This window comes from Lactuca serriola, chromosome 8, assembly GCF_051521515.1.
Source record: "Lactuca serriola cultivar US96UC23 chromosome 8, Lser_US96UC23_V15, whole genome shotgun sequence".
Lineage (NCBI taxonomy): Eukaryota > Viridiplantae > Streptophyta > Magnoliopsida > Asterales > Asteraceae > Lactuca > Lactuca serriola.
The window spans coordinates 120,845,201-120,864,968 of NC_136415.1; the positions used below are offsets into that span (position 1 = coordinate 120,845,201).

Consider the following 19,768-nt stretch of genomic DNA (forward strand, 5'->3'; position numbering starts at 1 on the left):
GGATATACCGACGACATGTCGTCGGTAAAAGGGGGCCCCGATCCGCGTGAAATCCCTTTTTTATTTTATCTTATTTTTTAATTATGTGAAGTAACACGACAACGTTTTGTTTTACCTATATCGACGACATGTCGTCGGTATAGGGTTTCCCTTGTAACAAAACACCCTTTCAACTTTTCTTTTTGCAGTCGGGCACACCATTTCTTTCTCATGTTCGTCGGTGATCGCAGGGGCGTTCCAGCTGCTCTCGAGTTCATCGCCCACCAAGGTCAGGGTTTTGGTGCTTGATTGCTTCTTAATTTGTAATAGTTTGGTCCTTGATTTGTAATAATTTGGAGCCCTAAATCACAGCCCCATTTCTCTATTGGTTGGGAAGAAGGTTGACCACCCCCCATGGAAAAGGAATTCCGGTGATTAAGCACATTTTGAGGTTAGTTTATTGAGTCTTTGTTTCCTGCTTAAACTACCACATAGTGACGATGTAGTGTATGATTTTTTTGTTCCTTTCAATACACAATGATATGTATATGCATTTGTTTATGCACCATAATGTTGGATAAATCTTAAATGTCTAAATGTTAAATATGTGAAAACAGATTTTGCTTTCTATGTGCATACATTGTGATATATTCTACTTATCTACAAGTAAAAGTGATGATAGAAGGCTTTAAGATCTAGATAATCAGATAAGAACCCAATCACACTCATTAATTTAGTTTCCCAACTCCTAGCAGAGATAGTGCCAAAAAATCTTAAACTAAATAGATATACAGTTTTGCCCTCATGAAGGCTGAAGAGGCAGGTTATGATTTGTGAAAGCACTAACAAAGAGCATGCATCAATGTCAACCATATATAAATATAAAAATGAATAAGAAAAATAAATGAAAAAACTACAATGATATAACTGATACAACTAGAAACTCTAAAAAAACTTAAGGGTAAGCTCTATATGGACATTATATTTTGACTTAATACATAAAAAACAATACTTAACTATAGAAATTCAAGGAATCATCTTCACAATTTGAGTTTATGTGCAACCTTATAGAACTAGCAAACAAACTTCATGTATACATTATGTTAAGTTAGAAACATTACCTTAAAAAATATTATCTTGAGTTACTTGATGTATTTTGTTATTGTTTGTATTGTAATGTGTTTAATATGGTTTCAAAGTGTTTATTTTTGTTAGTGACTTGATGTTGGTCATTACGACTTTAGCTTAAATAGGTTATTAATAGCAACGCACTTTTAGTAACTTTAAAATAATTATAAAGTAAAGGTGAATTAATTTTTAAAAAAAATCAATAAAAACAAATTATTAAATTAATTGTAAAACCAAATTAAATTAGTTTTAAAATCAAATTAATATTAATTTAAAACAAAATCAAATTAATTATAAAATCAAATTAAGTTAGTTTTAAAATCAAATTAATATTAATATTAAAATAAAATAAAATTAATTATAAAATCAAATTGATATGATTTTCTTATTAAAACACGTTGAATCGTTGATTTTTAGTTTAAGTTTCTTAGGCATAACCATTGTGAATACTCTATCCAATCTGTCTGATTTCTACTTCTCGAGTATATATATATATATATATATATATATATATATATATATATATATATATATACTTGTAAATATTCTATCCATTCTTGGGTATATATATATTTATTTATATAGCCCAAATACAATCTAACTTTCGATAACTATATATATAATATAATTTTTAATAATGAAACAGCAATGACAATCAATAAGAGTTGGATTAGAGAGAACAGAATGTCTTCAAAATACTTGGAAGGTCTTAAAAACTTTATGAAGATTGCTGAGAAACATGTCAACTCCAAAGGCAAAGTACGTTGCCCGTGCAAAACGTGTGTGAATTCGTATCGACATGTTTTGTCTACGGTTTATGCCCACTTACATGACATTGGGTTTCTAGAAACATATACTACGTGGATTCATCACGGTGAGAAACATGTGGGTTCTTCGGATTTAAGCTACAATTCGACTCCAAGAACAAACATTTCAGTAAACACGCCCACAACTAATTAGATGTTTGATGTAATTGATGATGTTATGGCGGAACAAATACAAATCAAGAAAATATAGACGAGGAGGGCGCGAGGTATAGACCAGTAATTTGATGAATTGTTTGAGGAGCTCAATACCAAGTTATACCTGGAATGTAGCGATATGTTTGCCTTAAACTTTTTGGCAAACTTGTTGCATATTAACGTGATCAATAGATGGACAAATAGTTCGTTTGACCAACTTGTAGAGTTGCTAAGAGTTGCTTTCCCGAAGAGCAAAATTCCAGCTTCACACTATGAAGCTAAAAAGAAGTTGAGAAAGATAGGGTTAGGATATCAATCGATCCACGCTTGCAAAAATGATTGTGCTTTGTTTTGGAAGGAGAACAGTTCCATGCAGAATTGCCCGAGTTGTAAGGAGAGTAGATGTGTGACATCCCCAAAATCTCGGCCAGAAAAGACCGATTTTCATTTATGCTTTTAAATATTTTCAGAGTAAATCCTTTTGATTTGAAAGAGTTGCGGAATTTGTTCCCAAAAACAAAACATGATAAAACATTGTTTACCGAAGCATTTCATAAAAGAAATGTATTTTCATTATAATCAAAACTCGGGGTGTCATGTTCCGATACAGACCAATAAGCATAAACGAATACATTACAAGTCATATAACAAATATAAACATATGCAGACTTGTAAACAAAACAACTTGATGGTTCATCCATCTCATGCCCTTCCGCCACTACCTGTAATACAATTTAAAACTGAGTGGGTCAGGCTTGGGAGCCTGGTGAGCATATAGGGTTTTCAACCCACAATAAATATCATATTTAATTTTCACCAACCAACAATAACCCAATTACCCATTCCCGTTATTCTCACTTTAATGTCCCTAAAACAACTAACATAAGGGACCTAGTCTAAGAATATTTCATCGGGGCGACAACACATGCTTCGGGGGTACCTCAGCAATATAAGTCAAATAAGGCAACCATGAGGGGGATGGAGTACAGCGAATGAACACCCAAGTTCATTAACACCTACAGGTGGCGAACCTGCTAATGTTTCCACAAGACTGTCTAGAATAGCCAGTGGTCGTCATCTAAACTCCGCTAGATGACTCAATCAAACAACAACGAGGCCTCTCATATGTTTATTACACACCAACTGTCTACCTATGTTCTACCCAACATATTAGTAGATAAAAATATACATTTGTATACATAGTTTAAAGAAAACCTGTATAGCATGCTTTAATCAACACATATATCACAAAACAGATGAGGCACACACACACATAACACATATCTCATAAAGAAATAAGCAGATCTATAAGATAGAAGAGAGTGAATACACATTCACACATAACACAACCAAATATATACACATAGCACGTATTTATATATAATACTTCGTATTATTGTATTTGAAAAAGGTAACTACACACTCACACTTATAAACAACAATATACTTAATACATTCGAACCAAACTCGTATTATTGTTGTGTTTATGAAAGGTAGTATACACTCACTTGATCAGAAGATGATTAGACAGCACTACGGCTTATAGAAGTAGTAATCCACAGCAGATCTGGAAGATCTTCACAAAAATCGAACTTCTCGCGGGCAGAGCTTCGGCTCGGGAACCGCACTTCTCGGGATCTTCGGGATCTCAGGACTTGCCTCGGGGCTAGGGTATGATACCGGGACTTCGGGATAGCTTCGGCACGAAAAACGATGCAAAAGACTAGAGAGAAGAGAAGAAAATGAACAAGAAATGAGGCTGCCTTCGGATCCTTTATATAGAGGCTGGAGCCTCGGAGTATGCGGGGCGTACAGGGCTCCGAAATCGTCATTGCATGCGTCATCCGAAGTGTCGACACTTCCGGAGTACGCGGGGCGTTCTCGCGTACGCGGGGCGTACCTCGGATCAGACGGGGGGGGGGGGGGGGGGGGGGGGAAGTGGGTTAGATCTGATCCCACATTGGCTTGGAAGGAGAACGAAACATCTCCTTATAAGGGGTGTGGATACCTTCCCTATCACAACGCGTTTTAAAGCCGTATGGACAGCAGATCCCATAAGAACTCTGCAGTTAAGCGTGCTCGGGCGGGAGTAGTACCAGGATGGGTGACCCCCTGGGAAGTCCTCGTGCCGAGTGGCCCAAAGCGGACAATATTGTGATACGTGCCAGAGGGGGATGTTACAAGATGGATGAACACAACTACAAAGGGGAAGAAAGTACCACAAAAAGTGTTGCGGTACTTTCCTTTGACTCCAAGACTTCGACGAGTGTATAGCTCCAAATTCACAGCTAAAGATATGAGTTGGCATAATACTGGACGCTCAATAGATGGTATGATGTATCATCTTGTTGATGGGAACTCATGGCAAGATTTTGATCAAAGATATCCAAAGTTTGCTAAAGAACCTAGAAATGTTCGTCTAGGTTTGGCTGCTGATGGCTTCAATCCATTCGGCAACTTCAATAGTACTTATATTAGTTGGCCGGTTATATTAACTACCTACAATACACCACCATGGATATGTATGAAAGAGTCTTCTTTCATGCTAACTTTGATGATTCCTGGCCTTAAATCACCCTCAAAGGACATTGATGTTTTCTTGAGGCTTTTGGTGGATGAGTTGAAAATGTTGTGGGTCGAAGGAGTCCAAATGAGAGATGCATCAACCAACACCGTATTCAACATGCGTGCGATGTTGTTATGGACTATCAAAGATTTTCCACCACGTGGAAGTTTGTCTGGATGGAGTGGTCAAGGTTATTTATCATGCCCTACTTGTAACGCAAACACATCTTCCATTCATGTCACCAAAAAGATGTCTTATGTTGGTCAGAGACGATTCTTGCATATGAACCATAAGTGGAGGAAAAGTTTATTGTTTAATGGTCAAACTGAGAGAAGGCCACATCCAAGACGATTCAGCAATACAGCTATATTAAAGCAATTGGCTTGTCTCCCTGATCGTATTCCAGGGAAACATCCTGAGCACGAGGGTGCAACAAGAAAGCGCAATGATGAAACAAGAAAAAAAGAGTTGAATTGGACGAAACGTAGTATCTTTTTTGAGCTTGAGTATTGATCTTCCCTCGAGCTAAAACACAATATAGATTTTATGCATGTGGAGAAAAATGTGGATGAGACTTTTGTAAATACTGCATTGATGAATGAAAAAAACCAAAGACAAAAAAGAAGCAAGAGAAGACTTGAAAAATATGGGCATTCAGCCAGATCAATGGCCAAAAGAGAAAGTCAACAAGAGGAAGAAAGTCAGCAATAAGAAGGAATACAACAAGAAGAAAATAATACTACCACATGCTGATTACTCCTTTAAACCAATTGATCGAAAACGATTCTGTCAATTCATTAAAGGAGTGAGGCTACCTGATGGTTTTGGATCGAACTTTAATAAGAAGGTGAATGATATTGCATCAAATTTGGTTGGGCTAAAGTATCACGATCATCACATCCTCATGCAACGATTGCTGCCTATAGGGGTTCAAGCATTTCTCCCAGAAAATGTTTCAACAACAATCATTGACTTGTGTACATTCTTCAAAAAAAAATTGTGCACGGTCATTAGATGTTAACAACATGAGAAATGCCAGAAAAGAAGTGGTGAAGATTTTATGCAATCTTGAGTTGATATATCCTCCAGCATTTTTTGACATCATGATTCATCTAATTCTTCATTTACGTGAAGAAGCCATTCTTGGAGGGCCTGTACACATGAGATGGATGTATCCTTTTGAAAGATACATGAAAAAACTTAAAAATTATATCAGAAACAAAGCCAAGCCAGAAGGCTCAATAGCAGAGGGTTATGTTGCAGACGAAGCTTTGACATTATGCTCTATGTGTCTTGAGGGTATGCAAACGAAATTCAATCGGGTTGATAGAAATGAGGATCCTGGCCTTCCAAAAAGGCAATTTAATGTGTTCTCATCACAATGTCGACCGATGTCCACTAAGAAGCTCACCAAACTTTATAAAGACGCCAAAACATCATTGCATCGGTTTGTACTAAGCAACTGCGATGAGGATGAGCTGAAAGGCTACATATCGTAAGTTTTGTGATCTATTAACTACTTTTCCGATAGTGCTATCATATCTTCAAACTATTCTAATTGTTTTGTCTCACATCCAGCGAATTCAAATCAGAATCGCCTGAAAGTGATTTGAAAACAGAATTTCCTCCATGGTTCAAAAGAAAGGTAAATACCTTATATTCTAATTTATAATATAAAACTAATTTATATTATTACTTAAATGTACAATATTATATTTCCTTATAGATTTATCGCCTCGAAAGAGAATCACCTTCGGACTGTACTAACGAATTAAAGGCGTTGGCACATGGTCCGTTAGATGCAACTTCTTACACCGACTGCATAGTAAATGGTGTTCGATTTGTTGTGCTTAGCCGTGATCTCCAACTTACTACTCAAAAGAGTGGCATTCTTACATTAGGAGTAGATGGTACACCATTCTACAGTTAACTGGAGGACATCATAGAGTTGCACTATTTACATGGTTATTCAGTTGTACTCTTTCGTGGTAAATGGTTCAATGCATCATTAGGTAATGGAAGTTTAATTAGTAAAAAGAATATGGTTGTTATCGATACCAGTCATGAATGGTATGTCGGTAAAACATGGTATGACGATCAACAATACATCTTAGCCACTCAAGCTAAACAAGCATTTTATCTCCAAGATCCTACTCAAAATAATAACCGGAGAGTTGTGGAAGATGTTCATCATCGAAAAATTTGGGATCATCCAAGTATCGGTGTTAATGAGATAAATGTGGTGAATGACACTCGATCAAATGATTTTCCCTTGGCTGTCAATTTAGGTGATGATAATGATGATACATACTTCGTTGACGGTGATGATATGTACTTTTTAGATAATGATGACGATGGTGAATTAAGTGTGGCTCCTACTATAAACGATGACAATTTCTTAATGATGACGATGATGGTGGTGATACGTAGTCTTCAGATAATGATGAAGATTTCATAAATGATGACGAATTTATGAATGATGATGTTGTACATGTATATTGTTCTAGTGATGATTCTGATTGATGGTATGTTACGATTGTTATACATTTTGATTTCTTAAAATTGTTTATTAATTTTTTTTAAGTATGTTTAGTATATTTTCTAATATTGGTTAAACAGATGGCCACACATGTTGTGAGGGGGCATGGAGGAGACGGCGGGGAACGACCTCCACATAAGCGTGCATGCAAGATACGGGCGGGTTGCCAATCTTGTAAGTTACATGAAATCCATAAATATATTGGATATATTTTTAAAGTTTTAAATTTCTAAATTTTTAGTTCTATGTGTCAATGTAGCAAACCCGATGCGTCGACGTGGAAAAGGAAGATGCTTAAATATGTGAAAAAAGTTCAAGCACAGCGGCCAACCTTTACCTGTGGATATTGATATCAGAGGGGGACCTATAGATTCATAAATACAAATGGCAAAATGTTGACAAAATACCTTTTATATGTGAAAAATTTATACCTTTTAAATATATTTTTTACTAATTAAATTTGTTTTTTTTATTGCGGACATATTTTAATCTTGATATGTATCGGGGTACAGATCTGTGGGAAGTCGTTCGAGCGATTGTCAAAGAGCTTATAAAGAGCACAAACATGAAGTGAAAAATTATTTTGATAGTGTTGGTGGGTATACTGATGTTGAAGGTGCTAGACAATGTCCACCGGATGAGATGGACGACGAAGCTTGGGATAATATGATTGATCTTCTTTTTTTGCATGAGGATTATAGGAAGCAGTGCAAAGAATGTAAAGAAAGCAGGTCCAAACTTCAAATTATGAGTTCTCATGGAAGTAGAACATATGCAGACAGACAACGTGAGGAGGTAATTAAATTTATTTGTATTTTATAAAAAAACTTTAACACTTATATAAATATATTAATTGTTTTTGGCTTATTATAGACAGAAAAAGGAGAAGACTGCAACATATCGATGGTTAGAGACAGATGCGATTTAAAGAAAGTCGGGGTTGGTGTACACCACAAGCAGAAGTAGTTTGGGTAAGTAATAAACGAAATTAATAAGTTGTTTGATAAATATGTTATTATTATTATTATTATAGTTACTTTAAGGTATATTATTATTATTATTTTAGTGTATAAATTTAGTTATTTTTTTAATTAATGTATTTTTATTGTTTTCTTTTTTTTTGGAAAACATTCAACGAGAGAAGATGTTGATGCAGTCAGAGCTTCGGGAGAACGAAAAGCTAAATGAAGAACAATGTCTCACTCGTGCCCTCAGTGAGAGACGTGGGCATATGCGCGGAATTGGAAGGAAACCAAGCATCAACAATAATTTATTTCCAAATGAACATACCAAACGTTCCCAAACTTCCACATCCCAATTTTCAGATAATCCCCAAGTTGTTGTATTATCCCAACAAATTCAAATCATGCAACAACAAATGCTACAAATGAACCAAATGTTTAATAACACTTTCGCGTCCGTCATTCCAAAATTCCAACCACAACCAATGCCACAATTCCAGTTTAATCCCAATATGTTTTCACAAAATAACCCCGAAACATCCAATGAACACGAAGAGGATGATGATGATGATGATGATGATGATGATGTTGGTGATGGTGATGGTGGTGGTGATGAGGATGAGGATGAGGATGAGGAGGAGGAGGAGGAGAACTAGAACGATAGTGACAACAATGCTTGTTAAAAACTTGCTTTTTTGGTTATGTAGTAGAATATGAATTATATGGTATCTAATAGAATTTGAATGGTATGTTAGGTTTATTAAGTGTTTTTGGATTTTAATGGTATGTTAGGTTTATTAAGTGTTTTTGGATTTTAATGGTATGTTATGTTATGTTATATTTATATTATTCTGCAAATATCTATTTTGGATTTGTTTTAAGAAACAGATTTGGTATATATAAAAAAAAGCTGTGAAAAAAAACTAGGCTATACCGAGGACATGTCGTTGATACAGCTTCGTAACGGTAAAAACGGTTTCCACCTTTCCAGACAACATATCGTCGGTATTACACAGACTTTTCCCGATGACAAGTCGTCGGTATAAGTGCTCACTTTTCCCGACGACAAGTCGTCGGTATAGGTCCCGAATAAAATTTTTTATTATTTCCTCGAAAATCAATCCTGACGATCCTTTGCCGACGACTTGTCGTTTGGATTAGTTACTCTATACCGATGACACCTGTCCCGACGACATTTTTGACTTTTACCGACGGATCTGTACTGACGACTTTTTATAGACGACATGTCGTCGGTATAAGCTTTATCGACGACATGTCGTCAGCACAGGTCCCTAATTGTCGTCTGCATAGGGCTCGATCCTTGTAGTGATAGCATATAATAATACTCTACGGGGGGTGTTAAAAAGTAACCGTATCCGAAAACCCGATCCGAAAAATCCAAAAATCCGATCCGAAAATATCTGAATATCCGAAAATTCAGATATCCGGTTATTCGAATTCGGATACGGATAACGATTTCATAAAAGTTCGGATAGTTTGGATATCCGAAATCCGAAATTTATATATTAACTATTTTTAAATATATTTCTAGTTTGAAGGGTCCACTTTAAAAAGCCCAAACCCAAAAGGGATGTTGTTGGGACTTGGTAGGGTTAGGTCACAAATCTTGAAATGTGTGTTCTTTCCAAACCAAAGCGATCAATTCTCCTCTCGATTCTCCTTGACCTTAATACCTTCACTCATCGAATAGACAAATCTTCAAGTATTCCGAGAGTTGTTGATACTAGACATAGAGCTTCACAATTACTAAGTTCTTCTCTTCCTCAAGAGGATCAAATAGAAGAATCTTCCCGTTTTCTGAGTTCGACTCATCCCCTTTTTAACCGGTTAGCTTCTAGTATAGGACATTCCATGTTATGTAATGCTTTTCTTTTGTTCTGTAACTAGTCCACTACTATACTACATGTTTTTTGTAGTTGTATCTTTTTGTAGCTATATGTAGCTATATGTAGTTGTACGTTTGTGTAGCTATATATGTAAATAAATATGATTCTTTCTTTCTAATGTTTTTGTAGAAGTATGTGTAAATAAATATGACAGACTCTTAAATGATACTGAAATGTGTTATGGATGAAAGATTTAAATGATACTTAAATGTATTATGAATGAAAGATTTAAATGTGTTATGAATGAAAGATTGGTAATTTGGTATAACAAATGTGGTAGACTCTCCAAAATGTCAAATGATCACACTAAAAAAGCAGACACTTTGGAGTTTGGAGAATTTAAAGAGTTCGTTAACTATAAACATAAATAAGACGAACAAAAATCGTGAAGTGCATAACATTTTTTTCAAGATCATTTATTGGAAAGTTACCAAAGGGCTTCTAGCCCAATGGTATCAGGTGGTGCCCTCCCTTTTTAAGGTCGAGGGTTCAAGTCTCGTCATGGACATAGGTGGAATTAGGTGTTAGTTTAGGAGTAGATTAGTATATCTGTATTTTCCGGTTCAAAAAAAAATTATTGGAAAGTTAATCTTAAATGTGTCATGTGTGTATGTAGTTTATTGACCTTATTCTCATGACAATGATGTAGTTTTTTTCCCTCATTTAATTGGACAAATTAATCTGAAATATACCTGATTTTTCTCACGATAGTAATGTAGTTTATTCTTTTTATTATTTTAGGTAATGCATTTTTTTTTGCATTAATATCAATGTACAATTTTTTTTCAGATTTTCACAATGGCCATAACTAACAAAGGTACAATTACATCCGAATGCGAGTTTGTGTCTGAAAATGAGGTGGCGACAAACACAAAAAGGAGAAAGAGAAAAAAATCAGAAGGCCTCAAACAAAAAAGATGATGCAAAACCACCCCGTCCAACTCCGCCATCTATAGGTGAAGCTCCTGATCACATGAAGAAAAAAAGATCTATTTGGTGGAAACATTTTGAAAAAAATAAAGTTGTTGATGTTGCTGAATGTATACATTGTCATAGAAGGATCGGTTGTGCAAGCGTAAATGGCACTACACCTTTGAAAAACCACGTTATTGGTTGCAAACAGAATCTAGAAACATAGATAAAAAACAAAAACTCATTGACCTTGAGTCCAAAACACGTATTGGTGACGATGGTTCTGCTGAAACTACTGTTGTGGGAGTTCAACCCAAAAGTTATCTGGAGAGCACTTGCTAGAATGTTGGTAGTTGACGAGCTGCCATTTTCTTTTGTTGAGCGTGAAGGTTTTCGTTATTTTTGTAAGGTGATGAATGCCCATTTTAATGTCCCTTCACGTTCTACCGCTACACAAGATTGCTATAGTACTTTCATCAAGGAAAGGAAAAGGTTGTCGAATATTTTTGCAAATTTGTCTTCCAGAGTATGTCTTACCACAGATACTTGGACATCGGGACAAAATTTAAGTTATATGTGTTTGACTGCACACTTTATAGACGACAACTGACAGTTACATAAAAAAATTATTAATTTTTTTCCAATAGTTGGTCATGTTGGGGTCATAATTGGTAGATCGGTCGAAAAATGCTTGATAGAATGGAACCTAAAAAATATTTTGACCGTAACGGTTGATATTAATCATTTAAAAAAAGTTTTTAATCATTGGGAAAGTGGTGTTATGAAGGGATCTTTTTTGCATATGAGATGTGCAGCTCATATCCTAAATTTGGTTGTTAAAGATGGCCTAGATGATGTGAATTTATCAATAAAGAAAATACGTACAATTGTGAAATATGTCAGGTCATCTCCGGCGAGGCTCCAAAAATTTAAAGCATGCATTGAAGAGGAGAAAATCAAAAGCAAGAGTCTTGTGTCCATGGATGTCGATACACGCTGGAATTCAACCTTTTTGATGCTTGAGAGTGCTTTGAAATTTAAGAAAGCATTCTCAAACTTGTTTCTGAAAGATTCAAATTGTGATAAAGAGTTAAAAAAAAGTGTGAAGGTGGTTTGATAAGTGAAACTGATTGGACCAATGTAAGTAGTTTGCTACCATTCTTGAAAATATTTTTTCATGTAACAAATAGATTTTCTCGTTCCAAGTACGTGACTTCCAATTCTTATGTATAAGAAGTTTTTGAAATTGGTCATGTGATAGATGGTTTTACTAAGCATACAGACATGTCCGTTAAGACCATGGCATAAAAAATGCAAAAGAAATATAAGAAGTATTGGGGGGAGGATGCTAATAAGTTAAATCAATTTTTGTTCATTGTTGGAGTCCTTGATCCAAGGTCAAAATGGAAATATATTGAATGGGTTGTTGCATAAAATTTTAACAAAGATAGTGCTGCTATTTTTCTTATCAAACCAGAGCACAACATGCGCTCTCTGTTTGATATGTATCATTCTGCCATGCCTCAAAAGGAGCACAATGAGGTCTCATCCATATATTCTACTTGTGTTTCTAATCCTATATGGGGGAATGATGTAATGGACATTGATGCAATGATGACAAAGAGGTTTGAAATGGCTATGGGAAGTTCAGAAACTACTACAAGGAAAACGGAATTAGACAAATATTTAGGGGAAGATCGTGAGCCCATGGACTTATATTTTGATAAATTAACATGGTGGAAGGTTCAAAGATGTAGGTATCTCATTCTTTCTAAGATGGCTCGAGATATTCTTACTATTCCAGTTTTTACAGTTGCCTCTGAGTCTGCTTTTAGTACAGGGGGACGAGTATTTGATTGTTTTCGGACTGCTTTAACTCCAAGAATGGTGGAAGCATTGGTGTGTACACAAGATTGGACACGTACTTCTTATAATCCTATTATGGTTGATGATCTACTACTTGCAATAGAGAAAATTGAGGAAGGTTAGGTTTATCTAATTGTACTTGTGTTTATTGAGTTTCTTTCAATATATAATTTTATTTTTTTCTTTTTATTTTGACATATAGGTTTGAATGACTTAACTTTGGAACAACTGACTATCATTATTGATGAAACGGTTGATGAAACATCTGGAATCACTGATCTGGCTTGAGGTATATAAATATTTAGATGTTCCATTTCAGATATTTAAATTGTGCCAAACTATTTTTTTATTTGAATATGTAATCTATTATTCTATACATATTTATGTTTCTAATTTTTTTTTCTATTTCTACTAAATTACAGCTTTAAATAGTAGTTGTGTAGTATGGACCTCTGGAGGAGTTTTTTGGTGGTAAATATGGACTAGACTTATGGACTAAAGTTTTATTGGTGATAAATATGGAAAAGACTTATGGAATTTAAGTGCTTGGTTTGGAATTTGGAATGTCATTTGCTACCGTGAAGTGAATGCCACGTTCTCTTTTGCACTTTTTCTTTTATTGATTATTAATATCGTGGCTATATAGTAAATACCAAGTACATAGGATTTTTATATAACTTCAATATTATCTAATGGTTGTACCCTTTGTTTGGAAAATATAATGTAAGTATTATACTATTATCTAATGGTTTGTATATGGCTTTAGTGTTGTGTTTGGTTTTGAGTTGATTCATGTATGTAGTTATTTCCTTTATCCTTTATTCTTTAGTTTTGAATTGATTCATGTAGTTACTTTAATATTTATTGTTTAATGGTTGAATATTTAAAAAAATGAAGTAGTTAGAATTTTAGATATCCGATTCTGGTATCCGTATCCGTATCTGAATTTTCGGATATCCGAAATTCGGATACGGTTACGGATACCAGATTTCACTTTGAAATTTTCGGATATCCAAATTTCCGGATATCTGGTTTTGGACACCCCTACTCTACAGACAGTCAAACAGATCTATAGATCACTAAGCATAACATCATCCTATATACCGGGATACCGATCTAACAGATCACTATAGCATGATAATTGTAATGCCCGTAGATCCGGGCTACTCAATTTCGAGGCAGTAAGTGTCGAAAACGAATTTTCGGCAAAATATTATTTAGAATAAATAATCTTAACCAAGTTTTAGAATATGTCTAAAGGTTTTTGTGCATATAAAGAACGTCGAAATCCGAGTTATAACGAAGAAGTTATGGCCCGTCAAAGTTTCACGGCAAAACCGACAAGCACCAGGAAACGTAAAATAATGAATTTACAATAGAAAACTTTTTTGACTTAGTAATATAAATCAAATTTGTAGCATACGTTAAACCGAGAGCGTCCATAAAAAGAACGCCCAAATCTGACTTCGTATGAGGAAGTTATGATTTTTCGAAGTTTCGGCTTAGTAGTGTACGGCTCGAAACTCGAATTTTAGTTCGAGCGGTTTTTTTCCTACGCGACCTAAATGAGATTTGAAGATCTTATTAATAGGAACTCAATGGTAAAAAGACAGACGAAAACGGAGTCCATATAAAGGAGTTACGAATTCTTCGCGGTCATTTAACAGTCTAATCTCCTCGTACTGTTAAATTTAAGATCGGTCAAGAATTAGCCAACGAAGTCTCAATGAAAGTTGTAGATCTTGTTTTTACCTACGCGTGAAAAAAAGAACGTCGAAAACGGAGCTCGTATGCGAAAGTTATGAATTTTTGAAAATCGGCTGATTTCCACCCTGTGTGCGATGCCACGTGTTAGCTGTGTATGGCTGTAGCCAGCCTGGCTCACGGCGTGAATATCAAAAATTCACGACGTGAACCTTGCTCCAGCCCCTATAAATAAGTGGTGAGGCCTCCATTCTTTCCTCACACCTCCCATAACTTCCCTCTATCTCTCTCTCTCTCTCTAGAACTTCTCTCTAGCCCCGAAACCCCCCGAAAAGCCTAGGGAACCTCCCTAACACGAGGTGGAAGCCCCAGAGCGCCCGACGGCTCCGAGAAGAAGAGCCTTTCGGCTCGGGAACGCTACTCTAGCGGAGCCCGGTTTTGATAAAAACCCGCTGTAAGTGAGTTGCGCCTACCCTAACTTTAGTATAGATTATGATTCAATATAGTAATGTTATTAGGAGCTTATAATAAATACTTGGGCTATTATTATGGGTTATATAAGTATTCTTTAACGCTTATATAATAGTAATAATAGCTAGACTATTAATTAGTCTCGGTGAATATTAAACTAAACCCTAGTGGTAATGATACTAGGTTTTGTCGATGGAAATTGTTTTAAGAGTAACGAAGCGCTGTCTGAATTCAGAATCACCACCTTAACAAGTGAGTGCATAGTCCCTTTCATGAACATGATTTTAATACAAATATTGATTGATGTATTAATTATATGTTTATGTGCGAGTTAATTGATGTTGCTTGAAATACGTATTAAAGAACATACCTGATTATATATGATGGTTTAGGATAAAGAGTAAACCTAAATTAATTATGAGGAATATTGGGTAGTATTTTCTTATGGGTACGAGTGAATTATACTCAGAGAATAGAGCTTTAGTATATGTCATTGATCCGGGAGCATGGATTAGACATGGTCAGTTGTCCTTAGTCCGGGAGTATGGATTAAGACATAGTCAGTTGTCCTTAGTCCGGGAGTATGGATTAAGACATAGTCAGTCGTCCTCAGTTTGGGAGTATCGATAGGACATAGTTATTCGTCGTTAATCCGGGAGAATGGAGTTACACATAGACACTTATCCCTAATCTGAGAGTATGGAATGGGCAGAATTATTGATCTGAGAGCATGGATTAAATCCGAGAGTATGGATTAAGTAGGAGGTAAAATTTAAGGTCCGAGAGTATGGATAGTGTCGTTGAGAGAATCGGCGGGGTGGGATAAGAGTTGCTTATATATATATGGTGAAATTGTATATTTTGTGAGATCTAAATTATATGTATGATATAACATTGTGGGATTGAAATTCCTATGTACTCACCAAGTTTCCCAACCTGACCCACTCAATTTATTTATATCACAGGTGTCGATATGAAGTCATATTACACTGAGAGATTAAGGATATATAAATCACTAGTGATAATGAATGTAAGTTCTGTTTATACTTATGTTTCTGTATTGACATTGACATCCCAAATGTTTTAAAATGAATAAAAATACTTTTCTTCGGAAATGTTTTGATAACGTATTTATCATGTTTTACTGGAAACAAATTCCGCAACATTTTTATTAAAAGAGATACTCTGATTTTTATAAAGCATAAACAAAAAAAAATCGGTCTTTTTCTGGCCATGAAAATGGGGATGTCACAATAACATACATAACAAGATATCAAATCCAAAGGGTCGTCCTTTGTGCCTTCGACCCGCTAGTACAGCGAGGAAAACTCACCTCACAAACTGGACAAAAGTTGATGAGGTATCGACTTCGAATCTCAACTCTCTAACCGGCACCTATTCTAACCAAATGACTAATTTGTATTAAAATCCCAAAATACCCTTAAGGTCAAACTTGGTTAAACTTGGTCAAAGTCAATAAATCAACTGATTCACCCGAATCAACCCAGCCGAGTCACCTTAGAATGAGTACACAGGGCGTAATCTGAAGGTATGTTGGGCGTACTCGCATGTTGACCACCATCAGGGTGGTTGACCTCATACGCTGGGCGTACTCCAAATACGCAGGGCGTGCTCCCAGAAGGTCCAAAACTCATTAAGAATTTAATAGCTTAAGCTCTTACGTCCATATTTCAGATCCATGGCTAAAATACACTCAAGAGTCATAAAGTTTCCAACTTTATGACTTTGCATGCCCATTAAGTGCTTACCTCAACTTCTTAATCTATTAAGACATTCTACAAGATGCTTGGAGCAAAACCAACCAATTGAAACCCATTTTTATGACTCAAGACCTTTCCAATGGTCTGGAAGGACAACTTAATTGTGACATCCCCATTTTCACGTCCAGAAAAGACTGATTTTTATTTATGTTTTATAAAAATCAGAGTATCTCTTTTAATAAAAACTTTGCGGAATTTGTTCCCAGAAAAACTTGATAAATACATTATCAAAGCATTTCCGAAGAAATGTATTTTTATTCATTTTAAAACATTTGCGATGTCATCGTCAATATAGAAACATAAGCATAAACAGGACTTACATTTATTTACACTAGTGATCTACATCTCTTTTAAATCTCTCAGTGTAAAGTAGCTTCATATTTATACCTGTGATACAAATAAGCTTGAGTGGGTCAGGTTGGGAAACCTGGTGAATATATAGGGTTTTCAACCCACAATAATATAATTATTATATTTAAACGTCAAACAATCAACCCAAGTATCCATCCCCATTATCTTCTTTACTCTTAAGGATTTACCCTAAGAATCAGCTATTTCTCGTTCATTTATTCCTAAGGATTATCCTAAGGAATAGGTACGAAGTCCTTCGTTGTCAATGACACAGCTATCAAGCACAGCTGCTAATATTATCATTTAGGCACAGCTTCCAGAATTTTGACTTTCTCTATGAGGCGCAGCTGCCGATATTACCCCTTAAGCACAACTGTCAGGGTTGTGATGTTCTCTATTAGGCGCAACAGTCGATGCTATCCTTAGAGCGCAGCTGCTAGGATGTTTAGAGTAGATCAAAAACATCTACAGATTATGGCACAACTACCAATGCTCATCTATAGGGTACTAGGTCCATTGCTGCCAATGTTCACCTATAGGGCACTATGTCCATACTGCTAATGTTCCTTTATATCAACTTTCATCTCTTGTCATTCATCTACCCATGTTTTACCCAACATATTTTGTAGATATAAAATACATATACAATTTAAATAATTTAAAACATGTATAAAATCGTTCGTCCAGCATAGATAACAAGTATACAGATAACATGCACACATAGCACGTAATTTATATAAAATACTTCATATCTATGTGTAAGATGAAAGTAACTATGCACTCACTTTTTAAAGTGATGATTCCAAACTCGGGCAGCGCTTCGCTTCGAACGATTCTATTTTACTTTGAGGAAACCCAACATTATTATCGCTAAATTTTAGTCTAATCTTTATTGCGACTAATTATTAGTCTAGAGTCAGCATTAACTCAAAGTCTACTTCATGATCTATCAAGTAAGGAACGACTAGGTAGGATCATATCGGAGGTAGGGTCCGTTTGGTATATGAAGTATACTGTTTGGAAATCCCACTTTAAACACCTCACTAAATCACAGCCTAGACATCATCCCCGTACGTAGATCAATCAGTATAACGACTTGGAATCAGTGATAAATCATGTTTATAAGTTCATAATAATGATAGTGAACTTAAACATAAGTTATACTAGAGTAGGCGTAGCTCACTTACAACGGGTTTTTCTCAAAACCGGGCTCCGCCGAAGCAGAGTTTCTGAGCCGAAAGCTCTTCTTTTCGGAGCCGTCGGGCGCTCCGGGGCTTCCGCCTCGTGCTAGGTGGTTTACCTAGACTTTATGGGGGGGGTTAGGGAGCTTAGAGAGAGAGAGAGAGAGAGAGAGAGAGAGAGATAGAGTATAGAGAGAGAGAAAGAAGAGGGTTGAGGGGTGAGAAAATGAGGGAACCCGACACTCTTATTTATAGGCTGAATTCCTGATGGAGTCGCCGAGTCGGTGCACTGACTCGCCGAGTTAGTGCCATGTGTCATCATCTGATGGCTTTCCTTGGAGAGAAAGCAACGGCTGTGATCACGCCACGTCACCCAAACTCACACAACACCCTCCCGACGTAAAAAAATCATAACTCTCGCATACAAACTCCGTTTTCGACGTTCTTTTTTCCACGCGTAGGGAAAAGAAAGATCTACAACTTTCATTTAGACTCCGTCGACTAATTCTCGACCGATCTTAAATTTAACAGTTGGAGGAACTTAGACTGTTAAATGACCGCGAAGAATTAGTAACTCCTTCATACGGACTCTGTTTTCGTCTGTATTTTTATCGTTGAGTTCCTATTAAAGAGATCTTCAACTCTCATTTAGGTCGCGTAGGCCAAAAACTGCTTGAACTAAAATTCGAGTTTCGAGTCGTGCACTACTATGCCAAATCTTAGAAAATTCATAACTTCCTCATACGAAGTCAGATTTGGGCGCTCTTTTTTTGTATGTTCTCGGTTTAATGTATACTATAAATTTTGTTTAGATCACTAAGGCTAAAAATTCCCCTATCGTAAATTCACTATTTACGTCTCCCGGTATCGTGCCGGTTCTATCGCGAAATTTCGACGGGTCGTAACTTCTTCGTTATAACTCGGATTCTGGTGTTTTTTATATGTACAGAACCCTTCTAACATATACTAACACTTGGTTAAGATTACTCGTTTCCATCAAAAAGCCATTTTTGATGTTCATTGTCTTTAAATTGACTAGCCCAGATCTACGGGCGTTACATTAATGGGTCAAGAACATGCTTTATTCAAGAACCATCATTTTGGAACCAAAATGGTATCTTTAAGATTAAAAAGTTTGATTTACAAGATAGAGTGAAAAAGATGCAAGCTTGATACCTTCAAGATGTTGTTAACCAAGTAGAAATCCTAGATCCCAAGTGTGCCCAACTCCAAGACCTTCTCACCACCTTCTTCTTTCTTCAAACCACTCCAAAAACTCACTTCAAGGCTCAAATGTCTCTCTTTTGCTCTAGGGTTGCTTGAGGGTCGAAATCACAGAAGGATGCTGGATAAGAAGAGGGTTTGTGTCCATAAGGTTTCTTAAATATGAGGCAAAGCCCTAAAATTAGGGTTTTCATGTCACCCACGTACGCTCTGCAGAGGAAGTGTACGCCCAACG

The 19,768-nt window shown here is 36.0% G+C and overlaps 1 pseudogene; it reads left to right on the forward strand.

The window, feature by feature from the left end:
• The first annotated feature begins 4,088 nt into the window (after positions 1-4,088).
• Positions 4,089-4,206, forward strand: LOC145071805 (5S ribosomal RNA; annotated as a pseudogene).
• The last annotated feature ends 15,562 nt before the right edge of the window (positions 4,207-19,768 follow it).